The 16852-nt window shown below is 45.1% G+C and overlaps 1 protein-coding gene across 13 annotated transcripts in view; it reads right to left on the bottom strand.

The window, feature by feature from the left end:
- MINK1 (misshapen like kinase 1) overlaps positions 1–16852 on the bottom strand; it is a 58607-nt gene that overhangs the window by 32780 nt on the left and 8975 nt on the right. The window lies entirely within an intron of this gene.

Genomic DNA, 16852 nt, shown 5'->3' with positions numbered 1-16852 from the left:
ACAGGCTGTGGGTTTCGGGGGCAAGTCACCGTTTCCCTTTCAACAAATAGAATAACTTTCCAGTTCTACCTCTATGATTCTAAATGCTCAAGTCCACATTCCATGAAGCTGCCAACCTAATGTATCCTTGCTGTGTGCTAGGAGCTGGGCCGGGCTCAGACATACAGTAAATAAAACGGGGTAGACTCTGCCATAATGGTGATTACATTCTAATGGGGGAGGCAGACATCAAGTAACTCAACAATTGTTTAATTATAACCATGATACATCTTACATACTATGGAGAAGTATTGGTGCTAAGAGAACAAATTTGACCAAGTCAGAGGAATTGGGGAAAGGCTCATTCAGGACAACATATTTAAGCTGGGGTCTAAAAGCATTCCCAGTACTACTCTCCTCTGAGCAATGAATACTATTATCCATCCCATCCTTGTGGCCCTTACCTTTATTATCTTATGAGCTCTCCTAGATTATCTATCTCAGGGATATCTCTCATTGCCCACACTCCCCATAGCCCCTTAATAATTAAAAAGGTAGCAATTTGTTAGTATTTTGTTTCTGGTACTGCTTAGCGCTTTAGGAGTATAATCTCCTAATAAACTCTGAGGTTGGTACTGTTGGTACATTAACTTCACAGATGAAGAAAGTTTGGAGCAATTTAATGACTTGCCCAGAGTTACACACAGCCAGGAAGTGGTGGAGCCAAGGTCTGACCTCAAAAATGTGACTCCAGTACTGTGTTGCCCTGCTCTGTTTTGCCCTAGTTGCTCACAGTTCCTATTGTCTAAGGGACCATGTTTTCAACCATAGCTTGTGAGTTTAAGAAAAGGGTTCCTGGCACAAGAGTAGTCAATCCAAGACTGAAGAAAATAAGATGATTTCCCCCTCAGTCTTTCCAACTAAAACCCAGAGGGAAGATACCAGACAGAAGAGAGTCAGGGCTGGAGAGGCCACTATTATCTCCGGTAAAGGAAAGCTGAGAATAAAGCAGAGTGGAGGGAGATGGAAGTGGGGAGAGATGAACTGATTTGTTCTAGTTGTTTCTTTATGTTACTGTGAATCAATCCAGAACTACCCTATAGTTCCAAGGAACAGGCTATGCTCAGGTGCTAATGAGATTCTGGACCTTAAAGTAAATAAAAATTATTTCTAATAGCCAGCACTATTCTAATACCAATTAATGTAATCCCACACAACTCCATGACATTGACACTATTGTTAGTACCATTTTACAGATGAGGAAACTGAGGCACAGTGAATGTAAAGTAATTGTCCAAAGTCAAACAGCTAATTAAGTGGCAGAGGCAGGATTTGAATGCTTATAGCCTGGCTCCAGAGTCTGTGCTATCATCATCCCTTCATTTGACATATTTTGTGCAGGTTCCTTGCAACCAAACAAACTAGACCACAACATCACTATTTAACTTTTCACCTGATTATGTCTCAACTTCCCAAATAGAACAGAAGCTCTTTAAGGGCAGGAACCAGGAGGGTTCCTGGGTACCACACAGTGTGAGTTATGCAAACCTGTGCTGATATGGGTGCCTGAATGAAAAATAACAGCAGTGAGGCTAACTGTGCAGCTCAGAATCTGTATCACACACAAACTACTTTTGTTGCATAGTAAGCATGTGGAGTAACAGCCTGTGGCTGCTTTTTTTCACATACTAGGGCTGATGTTACTAAGCATTTCTTATCCTCCACATTTTATAAACCATAAAACTTTATAAAGCATTCCGTTGATGTAGAGGCTGAGGAAGGCATCACCAAAGTGTTGGAATAAATTATTGAAGAGTGTGGCTCTGAGACGATTGACAACCCTCCTCACGTAGGTCAAAAACAGCCAGCGACAAGTTACATGGCACTGTGCTTTACACTGTATATCACTTACGATTTATAATGTGCACATTCAGATATGAAGAGACAGCAATGATGTTAACTGCAAAATCGTTCCAGGTGGATGTAACTCCATGTGCAATGTGTAATACAAGGGGCCATGTCTCACACTCATTTAACATAGCGAGGGCAGCTCATTCAGGATGTTACCCTTGCACAATTCAGGAAATGCCTGTTGCCCATTCTGTTTTCCTCACAGCACCTGTTATGTTTCTGAGTATGCATAAGGTACTTGGATGCTTGTTGATTTAATGTTTAAATGCCAGACAGAGCAAGGTAGAGATGGGTTTGGTCAAGGAAAGTTTTCTGGAAGAAGTTGAGGATAAAGAGCCAGAGGGAGAGAAGAGGCACCAACCTGGGTGGAAAAGAGGAAACGCAGCCTAAGGGTGGGCAAGGGGCAGAAAGGGAAGAGTGGTCCCTTCAGACTCTTCTCCTCTGTCCTAAATTCCCCTTTAATGATTTCAAGTGTGTTCATCTCCACAGCTATAGCCAAAGACTTCCAAAAGGCACTACCTTGTGCTTTAGAATCTCCCCAGCCTTTAACACACGCTATGTGTTTGATACAGGTGAGCTGAATGAGGTCCAGGCACAGCGTCTTGATCCTTCCCAAGACGCGGATTTACACCTTTGTCGAGGGCTGCACTCACTAGGACTGGCCAGGAGAGAACTGGGCACAAACTGGCCTTCGGCTCTTTCTTCCTTGCTCTGCTGACCCTGAAGGGGCTCCCTGGGTCTCTCTCGCAGCTCATATCCACAGAAAGAACTACAGGGAAATGGCAAGGACAGCTCTGACAAACAGCAAGGCAGTTGGTCTGATGCTCGGGGACCAGTACCAACTGGCATTTTCTTTTCCCTTCCTTGAAACCAAAAAGTCACTTTAATGCAGTAGTAGGACAGATTGAGATTAGGTTAAGAAATGAAGACTGTACCCATTTCCCAAGAGAAAATGCAAAGGAGTTTATGCATCAATTATTTCAGGATTATCAAATCACAGTCCAGTTCAGAGGCTGAGTGGGACAGGGTGGCAGGGGGGTACTACCTGAAGCTCAAGGATTAGGGGAGCAGTGACTGAAAGCTGTAGGACAAGGGAAGGAGGAAACCTCAATTGCTCCCTCACAGTTAGCATGTGAGTACCTAGAAATGTATAGGAGAGGTCTGGAGTCAGAGTGAAATTTAGGGTGAAAGGGGTGGGAGACAGAATAGGCAAAATGAGGGGAATACCTTAGGTTTGGGGTCACATTTCTTGGAAGTGGCACAGAGCTAGCAGATTAGAACCCTGGCCTCCAGTCTTGTTTCACTAACAATACCTCCTCTAATAATGTGCCTCTTCCCAGGGTACTTCTGATTGCCATCTCCAAATGGCCACAGTCATTCATACTGTGTCTGCCCTGCATGTAGATGAAATCCTCTGAGGGGTAAGGGTTTGTTTGTTGTTTTTTTAAGTATGTCAACGAAAGCAAATTGCTATTTATTTATTTTTTTAAAAGTATTTTTAATCCTCACCCAAGGATATTTTTCCATTGATTTTTAGAAAGAGTGGAAGAGAGAGGGAAAGACAACGAAATATCAATGTGAGAGAAACACATCAATTGGTTGCCTCCTCCACAGGCCCCTACCAGGGCCCAGACCAGGGAGGAGCCTGCAACAAAGGTACATGCCATGTCCTTGATCAGAATCGAACACAGGACCCTTCGGTCTGCAGGCTGACTTCTATCCACTGAGCCAAATTGGCTAGGGCCAATCTGCTATTTATTATCAATATTAGCTGGCATAGTGGGTTCCCCCCGCCCTGGCTGGTTGCTCAGTGGTTAGAGCATCAGCCCACAGACTGAATGATCCTGGGTTCATTCCCACTCAAGGACATGTACTTGGGTTGCAGGTTCACCCCGTCCTCAATCAGGGCACCTGTGAGAGGCAACCAGTCAATGTGGCTCTCTCACATCAATGTCTGTCTCTCTCTCTCTCTCTCTCTCTCTCTCTCTCTCTTCCTTCCTCCCTCCCTCCCTTTTACACTCTCTGAAAAAGCATCTGGAAAAGATATCCTCAGGTAAGGATTAACAACAACATCAACAACAACAAATATACTAGTATATATACTAGAAGCCGGTACACGAAATTCATGAACTTGTGGGGGGGGCGGTCCCTCAGCCCGGCTTGCGCCCTCTCATAGTCTGGGATCGGGCCTAAGCTGGCAGTCAGACATCCCTCTCACAGTCCAGGGCTCTCGCAGTCCAGGACCCCTTGCTCCTTACCACCTGCTTGCAGCGGAGGCGGGAGAGGCGCCGCTGCACTCGCCAGCTGTGAGCCTGGCTTCTGCTGTGTTGAGCATCTGCCCCCCTGGTGGTCAGTGCATGTGATAGTGGCCGTTCTGCCAGTCGTTCCTCCGTTCAGTAGATTTGCATATTAGGGTTTTAGTGTGTGTGTGTGTGTATTATATTAGCTGGCATCTTTTTTTAAAATATATTTTTAGCTAGAAGGGGTCAATGGGGGAAAGAAGGGAACATATGTAATATTTTCAGCAATAAAGATTTAAAAATATACATATACTTTTTTTTTTATTGATTTCAGAGAGGAAGGGAGAGGAAGAGAGAGAATCATTGATCAGCTGGCTCCTGCACGTCCCACATTGGGGATCGAGCCTGCAACCTAGGCATGTGTCCTGACCAGGAATCGAACCGTGACCTCCTGGTTCATAGGTTGATGCTCAACCACTGAGCCACGCTGGCAGGCAACTGTCATCTTTTTAAAGTGTCTGTCCAAGAATGCCTTCTTAAACCCTGGCTCTACCTTCTAAGAGCTTCTAAGTCAGACATCAATACAGCAAATTAACATGTTGAGAAGAGTAACATGCTAAAACACGGAGTAAGACTGCTTGTGAGGAAACTGCAGGAGAAGCAAATAAAATAGGAAAATGTAGCCCCTACTTTTTTGTTACAGAATTCCAGAGCTGGAAGGGTCCATGCACTAAGAATTCCAGGATACTGAGTCTAGGATGCTGCTAGAATAGCAGAAAGAATTAGAAGCATAAAGCCCGGGGAAGGGCTAGAGTCCTTGGGAAAGAGGTGAGGGAAGGACTGGTCTCTTCTGTGTTTCAAGCCCAGCAATGATTATTCACTCAAATATGTTCCAGCATGTCCTGCTGCCATAACCAGTGCCATTCCTAAACCCAGGCAAGGTGCCATCCTACCCCCAACAGGGAAGCAGCGCCAGGAGGTGGGGCTGCCCCGGGGTGTGGGGGGATAGGAGGACAAGGGCTGAGGGAGGGGGCCACAGCCCCGTATCCTCCCACTTACAGGAGACAGGCCCACTCCTATGCCAAGCACACCAGGACTCCACAGAGGATGAGAGACCCAGAAAAACGTGTACAGAGACAAACAGAGGGGGAAGTAGGAAAAAGAATGGCGGGGCTACTAGGGAAAGAGAATGGGAACTTGTGGTATACAGAGCTGGCATAAGAAAGTCCCAAGACAAACAACTCTTTTGCCCTTGAAGAGCCGGGCTGCCAGGGCCTGTGGAGCCTCTATTTATCTGGTGCTGGACTGGGCTGGACTGAGAGAAAAAAACAATAGGCCTGTTTTCCTGAGCTCTTCCTGTGACCCAGAAAGCCCACAAAAAGAGGAAGAGGGGGGCAAAGGCAGTGTGGTAGCAGCGTGGTACCAAGGCACAGCCTAGGGGAGGAGGCCTTCCACCTCTCAGAAGCTCAGCAGCAGCCACAAAGCCACACCCAAAAACCCAATAATCTAAGTGCTAAAACAGTGACAGCCATGCAAATGCAACCTGAAGCCCCATCCCGCAGTCCCACTACCAGCCAGGTTGCTAAGCCTAAACCCCTTCTATAGGAGATACTCCACCTCCAGGGGAGAAGCTAAGGGGCAGAGACAGGGCTGCTCCAACAATTCAAGTCCCACAAGGCACAGGCCTAGCTTACTCAGTAGTGGCAGAGATAGGGAGTCGGGAAATTATTCTGGTAGAGGGGTGGATACTTACACATCCTTCAATTAGCTATGAGTAGCTACAGGATATGTGTGCATATGTGCACATGATAAAAAAAATACAGAAAGGTGTGTGTGTGAGAAAGAGAGTGCATAAGAGGGGGAAATGGGAGTCTATGTGTGGGCTGGAGGTAGGGAAGTGGCAAGAAAAGTTTCATTATGTCACCTCTTCCTTCCTACCCAAGCAGAGAAACCAGACACAGCCCCAAAGACCCAACTGGTTCAGATGCCTGCCTTTCTCAACAGGAGGTGGTCCTCCAGGCCCGAGTCAGTCTCCATCTACCCCTAAATGCACCAGGGGAAGTATGCTGCATCACCCCCATTCCTACCCCACAGGGCTCAGTGTGGAAAGCAGGCCCAAAGCCAAAGCATGAAACAGATGAAATATTCCCATGGTGAGAAAGGAAGTCCTGAGCCAGTGATGGCGAACCTATGACACGTGTGTCAGAGGTGACACGCGAACTCATTTTTTTTGGTTGATTTTTCTTTGTTAAATAGCATTTAAATATATAAAATAAATATCAAAAATATAAGTCTTTGTTTTACTATGGTTGCAAATATCAAAAAATTTCTATATGTGACACGGCACCAGAGTTAAGTTAGGGTTTTTCAAAATGCTGACACGCCGAGCTCAAAAGGTTCGCCATCACTGTCCTGAGCTCTTCCTGTGACCCAGAAAGCCCATACAAAGAGGAAGAGGGGGGATCATCAGAACACCTCTTCACTGGACCAACAAACTGGAAGGAAGACAAAGCGAAAGGAAGATTAAAACCCTCACCAGCCCAGCCAGAGTGGCTCATTGATTGTCGTCGTGTGCACAGAAAGACGAAAGTTGCCAGTTGGATTCCTGGTCAGGGCACGTATGGAAGGCAACCGATCAATGTATCTCCGTCACACGGAAGTTTCTCTCTCTCTCTCCCTTGCTCCCTCCCCACATCCCTCTCTCTAAGCATGTCTTCAGGCGAGGATTAAAAACAAACAAAAAAAACCCTCATCAGTCCCCCATTGTCCATCACGTCCAATAATAAACTGGACTCAGTAAAGTCTTCAAAAAGCTCCTTTCCCCAGCTTTCATCATTCTGTAAAACTGACTCTCCACTCTGCTCTGGGCTAACCCTACCTCTCACCCTGTGGAACTGAATCTGACTCTTTTATTCTGGTTCCACACAGTGAAGTACTAGTACTTTGTTTAGCTATTGACTGTTATATATGTTTTGAAGTGTTTTTATGGAAATAGGGAAGAAATCAAGTAGGCTCCCAGAGGAGGGGGGAGGGGAAAATCCAGGAATGTTATGCTGGGGGAGTAGTTTTTAAGTCACTCCTCCTGAGTCTCTATGCCAGGACACACACATGAACATACACGCCTGCAGATACAAACAAAGGCAAAAACAAGTTCAGACATGACACATATATGAACATAAATACCATTCTAATCAGAAACCAGTCAGAGCAGAGGGGGCACTGCCTCAGCAAGGAGGTTAGAAGCAGTTCCCCTCCATGTCTCCATGCCAGGACCAGGGACCCTGGGCCGGTGCTTTATCCAGACCAGAGGTCTTCAGGGCTGCAGAGGCCCACAGGAGATGGGTAGCTGATACATGGAGGGAGAGAGAGGGAGAGTGCAGAGGAGAGAAAGTCAGGCAGAGGGGGAGAGGGGGAAATGGAAGATGGACCAGAATTCAAGCAGCCTTGTGCTGGTTCTAAAATGGCCACAGGCAAGGCAGGAGACAGATGGTCCCTTCCTGATGCTGAGCTGGAGAAGTGGGAAAAGGAAAAAGGAAAATATAAATACCATTACAGTCAGAAATTTAAAAATAAACCCAAAAACCTAAAAGATAGACAGCTTGTTTCTGAAGTTCCGCCTGCCTCCCGAGCCTTCTAAGGGAAAATTAAGAATTGCAGGCCTAGGAGAACAACCCCTGCTCTCAGGTCTGAAGACTGCTGGCGGTCATACGGGCCATCCCCTGCCCAGATTTGGCAGACGTTGCCAAGTCTTCTAGGCAGCTGAGGTGGTACTTCCCTTTTCCACTCCAATACTCACTTCCCAAGTCTCAACTTTTTTTGCTTGTTTTGTTTTGCTTTTATATATATTTTTATTGATTTCATAGAGGAAGGGATAGGGAGAGAGAGAGATAGAAACATCAATGATGAGAGAGAACCATTGATCAGTTGCTTTCAGCATGCCACCCACTGGTGATTGAGCCCGCAACCTGGGCATGTGCCCTTGACCAGAATCGAACCCGGGACCCTTCAGTCTGTAGGCCGATGCTCTATCCACTGAGCCAAACCAGGTAGGGCAAGTCTCAACTTTTTAAGTTCTTTGCTTTTAAAATGTTATAAGCTATCAGAGCAATTTGATCTTTCTGCAACCAGCAGAATCAATTTCATCACCTCATGGCTACAACCAACTGCTGCCATCACCCAACTGCCCAGCACCTTACAATCCACACGGTGCCTTCACAGCCATTATCTCATTTGCACTTCAGACCCATAGGGAAGCCAGGTGGAAATTATTACCCCATTTCACACATGAGAGAGCCAGGTCTCACAGAAGCTAAATGTTTGTGACGGTGAAGTCAGAACTAAAGCTTGTTTAGTCTTCTCATGGCAAATCCAAGGAGGCTTCCCATAGTCCGCCCCCTGGCTTCGTCCACTAGATTCCATTTGCATCTCATCTGTGGGCCAAAAGGGTTCTTCCTCAGGTTCAGATCTGACTGCCTCACAGCTGATTATCCCAGGACAATTTATCTGGAGCTTTGCCAGTTCCCATCTTGGGGTTGTTCTGTTTCATGCTAGGTTGGGGATGAGGCTGAGGGGCAAGAGCCCTACACTCTACTGGATTTCTTTCAGTTCTTCTAATCTGCCATGCCTTTCTCACTTCAGCGTCTATGCACATGCTGTTTGCTCTTCCCTCCTTACCTGAATGTTCCAAGCCCATTCTTCCAGCCCTCGATGTAGGCATCACCTCCTCCAGGAAGGTTCCCTGACTATTCTCTGCTCTCACAGGACTCTGTACTGTCTGTCCCCTTCATGGCACCAATTACATTTTTGTGGTTGACTCTTTAACTGGCTGTTTTCTCTGCTAGCCTAAGTTCTTGGAGGTCAGGGCCACATTCAATACCACAATCTGTTGAATGAATAAAAATAAACATAAAAGAAGGCTGGTGTCATCTAGAAAAACCTTTCTTTCTCCTTAATACAATGGTTTCTAACAATAACTTGGATTTATCGCCATTCTTTCAAAATAATCCATGAATATTTACTTAAAAGCAATGCACTAAGTCAGCTACTAAATATGAATCCTTTTTTTATATAAATTTATTGATTTTAGGGAGAGAGAACCATCGATTTGTTGTTCCACTTATTTATGCATTCATTAGTTGCTTCTTGTATGTGTCCTGACTGGAGATCAAACCCGCAACCTTGGCATATTGGGACGATGCTCTAACCAATGAGCTCCCTGGCCAGGGCTTGGAATCCGTTTTTGTCATGTGAATCAGCAACCCCTAATTTATATATTTGGTATATAGATGTCATTAGAAAGTGGACTTTCTGAAAGCTGGAACTCCTATATAGTTGGCAAAACCCAAATGGGAACATTAGTAAGGACCCAAAGACCATAGGAAGCAACAGGGTAAAAAGAGAGTGAAGGCTTCCTGGAGGAGAAAGGAGCGAAGTATTCTGAAAAGGAGAAAGAAGTGGGCAGAGAATGGGGTGGTGAGGACAGAAGGTGATCCCACCTCTGAGGACAACTTACAGGAAGATTCAAAATTTTAAGAGGAAAACGCAAGGACAGATTTTATTTATTTATTTGCAAAAAGGAAGCCACGAGTGTAGTAAAAATGGAATGGTATGAAATGGTTAGTGTTTATACTTCACCATGGATCAGAAGGCCTGGGCACTCGTTCTAATTCTTTCATGTAATGTAGTCAAACAGCAAATTATTTAACCTCTCAGAGTTTCTTTTCCTGATCTACCCAAACTCATCTCACAAGAATTCATGGATGTAAACATTTTGAAACCCATAAAATGCAACAAATTTGCATAGTTATTATGAAGAGACTGCCTCCCATAGAGCAAGGAAAAACTGTCAAACCTAACTGTTCATCAATGATGAATAGATAGAGATGTGATACATCTATGATGGAATACTATTCAGTCATAAAAAAAGATAAAATATTGCCATTTGCAACAACATGGGTGGATCTTGAGGTTATTATGCTAAACAAAGTCAGATAGAAAACAAAAACCATATGTTTTCACCCATATCTGGAATATTGAAAAAGGAAACAAAAAAAAAAAACACAATTAAAAACAAACTCAGAGATATAGACAACAGATTGGTGGTTACAGGGGGGAAGGAGGGTTAAATGGGTAAAGGGGATAAAATATTATGGCGTTAGATGGAAACTAGACTTTTGGTGGTGAGCATGCTATAGTGTATACAGGTATCAAGTTATAATAGCATACACCGCCTAAAACTTATATAATGTTATTAACCAATGTTACCCCCAAATAAAAAAAAATTCACATGCTAAAAAACAATAAAAAGGTCATTTACTAATAAGCCTGTTGGTGTTACTAGGATTTAGAGTAAAGAAGTGGCAACTAAGCAGAAAAGAAATAAGATGAAAAAGTAGAATTGAGAGGAGGCAGGTGAAAGAGAAGGGAGAGAAAAGGATCTATGGCCTTGGAGGTAGGGCTAAAAGGGGCAGGGAAGAGGGGGAGTCCCTGGGAAGTAGACACTAGGGCAGGCAAGAAAGGGCAGAGTATGGAAGCAGGAGGCAGGCAGGGAAGGGGGGAAGACATCAAGCTCATTCAAGCTGGCAGACACCAAGCTCACGGAAGAGGGTAACAAAAATCAGGGGCTGGATAATAATAAGGCTTCTCACTGCTGGTTTTCAATTGGAGCACAAACAAATCATTTATACCTCATTGCCAACCTCCTTCTGTGGGAGTCAGGTGTCCACAAATCCAAGGCAAAAGACTGGGGAAGCTTTATGACCAAGAAAACCCGTGATTTGTCTTACCCCTGTATGCTTCTAATTCCAGATGGGAGACCAACCAGCTGCCATGAGAGAAAGAATGCTATGAAAGACCAGAGGACTATGAAAAGAGAACTGGGAAGGAATGGCCGTCTGAGCAGATAAAGGGCGGGGCCAGCAGGGAGGGGGGTGGAGAACTGTCAGAATCAGACTTAGAAAGGAAAACCAGGGTTAGTCTCCAAAGGGTGGAGACCAGATATTCTCTGACTCCGCCAAGGACTAACTCAGAATAAATTACAGCCCAAAGGATGTAGGTGAGACAGAAGGAACTTCCTGACCAACAGGATGGAGCAAATATGCTCACCCAACTTTTCAACAGGCCTATCTCTCCTCTTTCTCCTAAGAAAACCTCCCTGCCTGCATTCCTATCAACTCTAGGGCCCAGAACACCAGTTCAAATATCGAGTGCCTACTAGACAGTAGAGTTTGGCAATGAAAACAGAAATGGGGTTTACAGGAAGCAGACATTAAGAACATGATGACACAATTACACAAATCCAACTATAAAAAAGTACAAAACACTATTAGAAAGATGAAAGGGAGGTCATGGTGGGGGAGGTGAGCCAGGAAAGGCCTGCTGGGTAAGTGATATTTAAGCTAAGACCAAAAAGATAAGAGTTAAGCAAGCAAAGGTCGGGTAGTAGGAAAGGCCCAAGGATCTGAGGTTGGAAAAGTCTCAAATCTCCAGACAAGGCCTTGTGAGGAGCCCAGAGGCCCTAGCCACCTACCCAGGAATCTGTGCCTTTTGCCAAAGCACTTGATACATTTTTGTGCAAATGTCCTGTCTTACACATCAGAACAAAGCAAAGTATCCCCATCAGAATGTTCCGAAGGGTGAGGCACTGGGCCCACCCCCACCCCCACCCCCAGGTTCAGTGCTTCCTCTGGGTGGGTCCAGAGAGCCTTTACACAAAAGTGTAAGCAGGGCCAGAGTGATTGCCTAGCTACTGCAGGAAATTCCTGACTCAGGGGGCAGGACAAACAGGAGTTTCAAGTTCAGGTATTAGATTTTAAAGTTGCTCTTTCTTCCAATGAAGCTGGAAGACTCTCAGGAGATGGTAGAAGGCTCTAGGGCAGAGAAAGGGAGGTCAGGCTCATGGAATTCTATGCCCACACGTGGGGGCTCAGTGACTCACCCACCCACAGCCATTAAGCTAGAACTCAATAGACTGGGTGGTTTTCTCTTTCCCAAACAAAACACAGGAGGAGAGGAATATTAATAGAACCCCGGGAAACACCCTTTCTGGGTGCTTTCTTTCATAAGAGAAATCAGACAGCTACCACCTATCTAATGAGCACTTACCAGACCTACACTTGTATGTAACCCTCGCAACAGCTCTATTGGGTGGGTCTTGTTATCCTCATTTGACAAATGATGACAATGAGGCAGAGGGGTAGTAATGACTTTGTCAGAGGTCACACATTAAGTGATAGAACTGGGATTTGAATGAAAGCCTGTCTACAAGGGCTATGCTTTTGGGGATGAATGATGATGGGGAAGGTCCTACCTTTCTGGCCCCTCCCTATCTTTAAAACCCAAGTAAAAATTTCCTTTCTTACAGGGTCAAGCCTCACCTAGTCTGACTGCTCTCCACTCAGCACTAAGAGATTCAGGAAACCGTCTCTAGAGTGCACATATTCTGAGATTCATACTTCAAACAGTCCTTTAGATCTTTTTCTTGTGTCTTTCCCAGATGTCCAGCCGCATACCGAAATTTTATCCCCACCCTGAAATCTTTTTTTTTAAATATATATTTTTATTGATTTCAGAGAGGAAGGGAGAGATAGAAACATCAATGATGAGAGAGAATCATTGATAAGCTGCTGCCTCCTACACGCCCCCTCCTGGGGATCAAGACTGCTTGACCGGCATGTGCTCTTGACCGGCATGTGCTCTTGACCGGAATCAAACCTGGGACCCTTCAGTCCACAGGCTGATCCTCTATCCACTCAGCCAAACTGAGATCTTTACACAGCAGGTGCTGCTGTTTCCCAGACGGACTCACACATCATCCCCAGTTACCCAACTCTGGCCAACCTCCTCCAATATCGTTTTTCTCAGCTCCTCCTTTGCCCAGCTTCACACACAATCACCACCCCATAAGTTCCCTTTCCTTACATATACTACATTGCAAATCATGCATCGGACATTCAGATGTTTAAGTCAGTGTTGTGAACATAGTAAGCACTCAAAAATTTTTAGGAAGGGAGGAAGGAAAGAAGGCAGGAGTGGACTCCTGGGTCTAGAAAAACCTTAGGTTTCATCTGGTCCAGTCGTTCTGGAAGGAAAATGCATCGGATTACCTGGAACAACACACACACCCAGCCCCACCCTGAATGACTGAATCACCTCCAAGGGCAGGGCCTGGGTATATGTAGGTGAAAAAGGTACCGCCGTGATTCTGATTCAGCCTGTGACTAAAAGCCACTGTTCTCATCCCCTTCTTCTGCTAGTGAGGAAACCATCCTAGAGAAAGCACTCTCATCCTGTAAACTAGAGATGAGACTGAAGCTGGAATCAGGCCTCCCAGCTTCTAATGCCATGCTCACTCCAAGTGTCACATTGCCTAAGCTCTAATTGCCTCTACAGTCAGTAGGCCTCCAGCTAGGAGCTCTCTGGAGACTGCCAATTTTACCCAGTCTGAGGAACTTAGGAGGCCAGGGCAGGGGATCTGGGAAGTATCTGGGCATTCATCATTGACTTGTGAAACACACCTCATCTGTGCAGGATGACCTTGGGCCCCAGGCTGACCAAACACATGGGAGCTCTTTGTTTCTGGTGGGGACTGGGCAATACAACGGAGTGGTTAAAGCACAAGAGTATTGGAAGTCAGACCTAACTAGCTCTGAGACCTGACCTACTCCTGGCACCTTAAAAATGTAAGATGGGCCCAGCAGGTGTGGTTCAGTGGTTGAGCATCGGGCTATGAACCAGGAAGTCAGAGCTCAATTCCCGGTCAGGGCACATGCCCAGGTTGCAGGCTTGATCTCCAGAATGGGGTGTACAGGAGGCAGCAGATCAATGTTTCTCTCTGTCTCTCCCTCTCCCTTCCTCTCTCTCTAAAGAAATAATAAAATAACTTAAAAAAAAAAAAAAAAGATGGCCCGTGAATGCTCTGCTTTAAACATAGGCACTTAAATCACTTTTCACTTTTATTAGTGATGGTGATGATAACCATATGCAGTCAGTGAGTAATACCATACTGTAGGATAACAGCTAAAAAATGCAGTGTTTCTAGGAGTGAGTGAGTAGAACATTTCTTCATTCAAACTTTGAGCACCAGGGTTCGGTAACAGGATCAGTCCAAGGAAAACAATCAACCTCAATGCACACACACAATCACCACCTCATAAATACACCTTTGCTTACATATACTACACTGCAAATCACACATCTGGTATTCAGATGTTTAAGTCAGTGTTGTGAACAGAGTGCCCCACATAGTAGGTACTCAAAGGATTTTTAGGTTCAATCTAAGAGAAAAGTAGGCTTCAGGTTGCGGTGAGAGGGATTGTGGCATGAAGGGTCATTCAGTATTGGGCAGACCCTGGAGAAGAAAACACTGTATGTGTGCAACCTCCTTCTGTTGTGCATAGGAGACAGGAAAAAAGACTACGAGTCCTTAAACTCTTCCTCAGTCCTTAGAATCCAACACAAGAACTAGTGATCTAGGGACACAGCCCTGTACAGTGGGCCCTAAGTTGTCACCTCCAACCTACTAGCTCAAGGCCTCTGTGGCCTGGATTTTGACCTGTAAGGCAGACTTCTCCTGCCTTCCTTTCTTCCTGGGTGACTTCAGAGCCAAGCCTGTCTCTCCTTCCTTTTCTCCTCTTTCCCCATAAAGGTCAATGAAAAACCAGTAAATAGTGTGGACAAAGGAAAGTGAGGAGGCCAGGGAGGCCATTGAATTGATCTAAGAAATCTAACTCAATTCTAGGTCATGCTTTGGGTCTATCCAGCAGTGTAGACACCACAGAGGATACAGAGCCTGACCCAGCTCCAAACTGCAGGCTTGAAGGCCCAGAAGGAAACATTAAAGGGGCCTAAAAGGCTACCCATGGTTTCCCCAAAATACATTAGCAGTTAACCACCTTCTTCTTTCCATAAGAATTTAGGTCTTTTCCATGGCCCATAGTCCCACATGAGAGAAGCATCCAAACTCACACTACCTGATATTAAAAACCTACTCCCTTTAATTGATGTCACCCACATATAAGCTTCCACAACCTAGATCAGTTCCTAAAAAATACACATATACATGTTTGTTGAATAAAGCTTCCAGCCAGAAATATAGCACTCAGAGAACCCATCGAGTTCTGCTCTCCTAAATTAGATTAGGAGATGCGTAGTGAGATGTGAATGGACAGCTTCATCAACTTGTCCCCATCAGCAGCTCTACTCCCAGCCACTCACCCACCCCCAATGGTCTTTTTCTCCAAAGAATCCACTAGGCAAGTTGCCTTCTACATCTGTTTACTTTTCTGAAATTTGAGTGATGACACCTCTGTGTTCAAGGGGACCAGAAAGATGAGACAAAGGTGCTGTCCTTCTTGAACACTGTGTGCGCACATCTCTATCTCTGCCTCATACTGCTTAGGCTTTGGGGTGGCCCTGTTTGATTGATTTTTTTGAAAGCTCTTTCCTGAGCCACTTAGAATGAAAGACCAAGAACTACATGCTGCCCTAACCTGTTTGGCTCAGTGGATAGAGCATCGGCCTGCGGACTCAGGGGTCCCAGGTTCGATTCTGGTGTAGGGCATGTACCTTGGTTGCAGGCACATCCCCAGTAGGGAGTGTGCAGGAGGCAGCTTATCAATGTTTCTAACTCTCTATCCCTCTCCCTTCCTCGCTGTAAAAAATCAATAAAATATATTTAAAAAAAAAAAAAAAAAAAGAACTACATGCTTCAGCCACTTTCTTAAATGTGCCTTGAAAGAAAAAGTGGGTGGGTGGTGAAAAGAGAACATGAAAACCTTCCTTAGAGTCTGGCTTGGAGCAGGCCCATTTTACCTCCTGAGGTGTGCTGGCAGCAAATAAAAGCTGTTAGAAGAGACATATGCCATGCAGAAAAGTAATGCAAAGCCTACATTCCTCTCCCCACCCCCAAAAGAAGCAAAAGGTCACTTAGGAACTACTTTCCAATTTCATGAAAGAAAGCTGTCTAGTGCTCCACCTAACCTTTCCCTCGTTTATAACCAGTTCACAAGAGGCAATATTGGACATTTAGGTGAAAAAACCCCACAATTTTTCAATGTGCTGTCCAGACATTGTAGGGTGTTCAACATCTCTGATCCCCAAATATTAAATGCTGTTAGTGCTTCCAAGACATGTGACAATTAAACCTCCCTCCCCATTTCCAAACACCCCCTGGAAGGCAGTGCATAACCTGTATTGTTTTCTGTTGCAGTGCCAAGCACATATTAGGCATGCTTTGGTGCTTGTGGACTGAACCTAGTGGGAAAGGACAAGTCACAGGAATGTTCAAATCCATATCTCTTACCAAGCAGGTAATTACTGAACCCCTACTATGTGCTCGGCATTTTTGTAAGCACTGTGAGAACTCAATGGAAAATACAGATCTTAGTCCCTATACCTAAGGAAGTGATAGGAAAAAAACACACACCCATAAAATATTTTCAAAAAGAGGTAATATATAACCAAATACTAAATTGTAAGGTCTGTGAGAAGGCGGAGAACACAAACAGTGAGGACTAGCATAGGCAGGAGAGTCTTCGTGGAAAAAGCAGTTGAGGTAACTCTTGAAGGAGGTGGAATTTTCTTCACTCAGCCCCTCCTGATCCTCAATCTGTCCCTGCGAGCACCACTGTACACAGAAAACTCCTCCAAACCTATGGTTCCGGGAGCAGCTCAGCACTGCAAGCCCTTCAGATCACAGCCTCAAATGGATCCTGGTAGAAGAG

This window comes from Myotis yumanensis, unplaced genomic scaffold (assembly GCF_028538775.1).
Source record: "Myotis yumanensis isolate MYYU_CA2020_CCGP unplaced genomic scaffold, mMyoYum1.0.hap1 SCAF_16, whole genome shotgun sequence".
Classification (NCBI taxonomy): domain Eukaryota; kingdom Metazoa; phylum Chordata; class Mammalia; order Chiroptera; family Vespertilionidae; genus Myotis; species Myotis yumanensis.
This window is presented reverse-complemented; position numbering and strand designations above follow the sequence as displayed.